Source organism: Cupressus sempervirens, chromosome 1, assembly GCF_028749045.1.
Source record: "Cupressus sempervirens isolate cs-2001-9-10 chromosome 1, ASM2874904v1, whole genome shotgun sequence".
NCBI classification, from domain to species: Eukaryota; Viridiplantae; Streptophyta; class Pinopsida; order Cupressales; family Cupressaceae; genus Cupressus; species Cupressus sempervirens.
In genome coordinates, this window is record NC_143118.1 from 698,112,838 (window position 1) to 698,117,647 (window position 4,810).

A 4,810-nucleotide genomic window follows, 5' to 3' on the forward strand; every position below is an offset into this window, starting at 1 on the left:
TAGCCCTCAATGCATTGCATATTGTGATCCACTGGAAGAGCTCAATCTTATTAGCTTTGAAATGAGATATTTGATTAGGGAATGCTGGTCAGATGATTTGAAAGAGAGAGTGGAGAGACAGTTTGAGAGAAAGATGACACAACTGATAGGAGGTCTCCCAGCTATAAGTATTACTGATAATCATGTGAATCGAAAGGATGACTGTGTGATCTGTTTGAATGATTATGAAGTTGGGGAAGAACCATGCCATTTGCCGTGCTACGAAGGTCACATATTTCACACGAATTGCATTGCAGATTGGTTCAAAAGAAGGCAAAATCGTTGCCCCTTCTGCAGGACTCCAGCGTATCGGCCTAAAGAATCTGTTTACAACGCAACCATCCGAAACCTTGATTTGTTCTCTATCAGGCTTTGATTTTATTATTTGATATAGTATTTGGAGACAATTCCTCTAGTAGTCAGCTCAAGTGTGGGAAAATGATAAACTCTGGGCATATTTTGTAGTTTGCAACTTTATTTAAAGAGATATTTTTCTATTAGTTCACTTTTCTCAAATATCTTTAAAAACAAGGGCTGTGTGCAGCTCGAGTCCCTGTCTTTGTTGGGGAGTATGAAAATGTATGCAATCAATGGCATGCCCTTGAGCACTAACAAGCTTTAATTGCTAAAGAAAGTTATAGATTTTGTTTGCTTGAATTCAAGTGGAATCTTTACTTCTAGTTGCTTAAATGTGCCAGCTCGGAGTTGAACTCATTTAGCATTATTACTTTTAGTTTGATTCTTCCTCTGTCCAGTTTTTCATTTCTCTCTCTCATGAGAAATGGATCTAAGAAACTTTTAACAGTAAAAAAGAATTACTTTTCAGATTATAAATATATGAGATTATATCAAACTTTGATTTTTGTGGAGACAATGCGTACAGTAGACAATCTTATAGAAATTTGAACAAAATTGTTAAAATTCAAATTAAAGCTGAAGTGGATACAGAAACAGTAAAACATCATTACAAAAACAGTAAAACATAGCAAAAATTTCCAACAAGATCTTATGATATTGTTATAATTATTCAATGTGTAATTTCTAAGTCAAATTTATAAATCTATATATCTTTCGTGTTCACAAATATACTGCAATACAATTTTAAGTTGATTTCAACTTGTAGCAAGAATGATACCGTTTAGAAAAGCAAGGAAAACCTACACCTGTTCACAAATATACTGCAATACAATTTCAAGTTGATTTGAACTTGTAGCAAGAATAATACCATTTAGAAAAGCAAGGAAAACCTAACCCATTTATTTTCAAGGAGGGGACATGACATAGATTTTTGTCTTGTATTTATACCAGCCAACACATGCTAAGAAACAGCCAAAATTCAAGACTCCCATTCCACAGAGAAGAGCGTAAAAGTAACCAAGACAACCTTTGTTTATGTTATTTGCAAGACGATCGCTGTTTTTGTGAATGATACTGATCAACAAGCTGTTCAAGTAGTATCGCGCTGCAAGTCCTGCAACCACCAAAGCTATAGCTGTGCTTCGTACTGTTTCTGGAAATTCTGCATAAAAGAAATCAATTTTTCCTATGCTCAAAAACGCTTCCGCCAACCCCATTATCACATGTTGAGGAACCAACCACAGCGCTGATATTTCTTCTGCATTGAGACACTTTTTCTCAACAATGGTGGCAACACCCATTCCTAGTGTGCCAATAACCATTCCTGTCCCTCTTCTTCTCTGTTGTGTTATTGTTATCCCCTTTCTTTCTACTAAACAAACCACCACTTTGTCATGATGGAAAATGTTATTGCAGAGGCCAATAGATTGAAGACAATGTAAGTTGGAAATGGGAACCCAAAAAATGCCTGTCCATTTTCAGTGCCTGCAACACTGAAAATGTGCTTTGCTGGGAATACAGAATGGCAGGGATGATTGCGCAGGACCACATTGTCAACGTTTTTATGATGGATTTAAGTTGTTCCACTTGATCAACTGTGGAGAGTCTCCATGGGTTCTGGTCTATTTGCCCATCTGAAGAAAAGTCCTCTAGTGTTTTAATAACTGCTTTGTTGAGAAGCTTGTTAGCAATTTGTAGACAGGTATAAGTGAATCTCTCTATTAAATATTCAATATTTTTCAACTGAAAATAATTAGAATAAAATAATGTAATTTTTCAAGTTGTTAAGAAGACAGCTACTTGTGAGTGATTGCCACTCTTGAGTTATATTTTAAATAGAATTGTTGAATTGTTATTATTATTATTTATTGTTTTTATTAAATCAATAGATAATACAGCTGATACATAATACCATAAACCTAAGTCATTCCAATCTGAAGACTAAGATTTTTGCTAAAATTAAAATTAACGAAAATTTTAGAATACAACAAAATGAATAATATATTCACAAACCTACAGCTATTGTTATATCCTTCAGAACTTTTAACATAATCAAAACACCTATTACTGAGTGCCTCTAACCATTGCTAATCTTGCTATGAACATTTGTCTTGGAGAACCATCTGTAGGCTCTGCCAATTCTCAATTTATTCTTAACATACTTTTTAATTGTATTGATCTCTCTGCTGTAACCTACTATTTGAACATTTAAAAATTAGAATCCTTATCATCAATTTTTATTTAATTAAAAAACGTTGAGCTGATAACCATGAATTTCCATGCATGGCCCAAACATTGAACTTCAACAATGGATAAAATAAGGTGCCTTTATTCAAAATTGACTCCTATCTTATCATTTCTAAGCGTCCTATTATTTTTAGGGTAAGGATATTTGGGGTCTGCAGAATTGCATACTTTAATAGGAACGCGCCTAACTTTTTTCATTACCTATCTTCGATTGCATATTTAAAAATAAATAAAGATAATATTGTCTTAAAGTTTAAACCTGACTAATGGGTCAAAATCGACTAATGGTCAAAATCGCGATTAATTATTGTCAAAGTTCAGAAGACTTAAATTTAAGACCTTTTAAATTAATTTCTATTAAAATTCTTCAAATCTATTACAAAATAGAGGTCGAAGAAAAATTCCTGAGCTAATGTGTAAGGGGAAGCCCTGACTCAATTTTTTCTCCCTTGTATAACTCCTCTTCATTGGATGGCAATGGCAAATGCCTTTTTTTGAGGCAGGCTACTATGACTTGGGCAAGCCCTATTAAGGGGCTGCCCTCTGGAAGGACATGACTGTACAGCTTTGTCCCACAGAAGAAAAATATCATTGATATTCCTGTCAGCAGAACACACAGCCCAAACCCTAATGCCCAACTTACGCTGGATTGAATGTACACACTTAGAGTGGAGGCTAAAACGATTGAAACAAACAGAACATAATAATACCAATTGAAGTAACTCTGATTCTATCTCAATCCTTATGCACTACCCATTTCAAACTGGTCTGCTCCAAAAGTCCCTGAATTGTATCTTATCCCTGGAGATGCTGCAATTGTTAAGGCAAAATAGAGATACAGAACTGCATACTGATTCTTCGTGGGAGCAATACATGTTCCCAAAGCTTGTAATTGGGGCCCACATGGAGGTGGTCTCAAGGAGTCTATAATGGCCGTCAGCATTAGAATGGCCATTACCTGAAATAAAACACACACCCAATTACTCACAAACTGGGAAGAAAAGGAAAAACTGCTCATATGGCACAATCCTGAAGTTAAATCCAGCTCAATTTTTATGCTCAAAAAAATGAGCAATCCTGAAGTTAAATCCAGCTCAATTTCCATGCTCAAAAAAAGAACAATACTGTATTAAAGTTGAAAGATATTTGAAAGTTTGTTTCAATACAAATTCTAGGTATGTTAAAATGAAGAGATGAAATTATATACATGACTTGAGAAACAAAACAATCATTTGAATTGGATGTAAACCCTTGAAAACTTATAGGTGGTACAATTAAAGACATTGATGCTCTTCAAAAGTAGTAGAGATAAAATACCAAATATGTACATGGGAAATTATAGAACAGAGTGTAACAAATAAAAGCTCAAGGCCATGTAATTAAAATAATGGATTACTTACAGAAAAGGAGAGTAATGAACCAATGGAGATAGCCCAGAAGCGGCCAAGATATGCATCTGCAAGAAATGCCCCAACCAATGGAGAGAGATCATCGAATATTTACCAGTCAGATTTCTTGGGTTCGGATCTTTGCCAGGTAAATATAAATCTTAAATTTACGCTCCATCTCAGCATAATTCCTGGGAAAATCCTCAACGGAGTGGAAAACTGAAGTCTCTTTTGAATCAACGTCCACTCTAGCAACATGGAATATGTGGAATCAGAAGCAGAGATTCAGTTCTTGGTTCTGAAATTGACAGATTGATGTAAAAAATACAAAGTGAAGAAAATAATATGGAACAGCTGAAGACGCTAGAAAGACATACCTGAAGATTGGCAGATGAAAAGTGAAGGAAATCCATCCAGAGGTAAAACTCTTAAAAATATCTCTTGATTTTTACTTCTTTTTTTCACGGGAGTTTATGTATGAAATAGTTGAAATGATATACACTTCATTACATACAAACAAACTTCATTCAACAAGTGTTTATCTTTGCTGTCATTACATGTCTCGAGATTTGTTATAGGAGACATGTAGCTTTCTGGCAAGATGACAGTTGTCTTCCTAAAACTTTTAGGTGATATGTCTACCCAAAAAAAGAAAAGACTGCTAGAAAAATTAGCAGAAACCAATAGAAAAATATTAATTTATATTAATGATGTCATTATATTTTGTAAACCATAGTATAAAATGAGATTATTTGAAGAGCGCAAATCCCAACCTACAA

General features: G+C 34.4%; 1 pseudogene; it reads right to left on the minus strand.

Annotated features, from left to right (window-relative positions):
* Positions 1-1,301: 1,301 nt before the first annotated feature.
* LOC149579859 (protein NRT1/ PTR FAMILY 3.1-like) lies at positions 1,302-4,139 on the minus strand (annotated as a pseudogene).
* Positions 4,140-4,810: the final 671 nt, after the last annotated feature.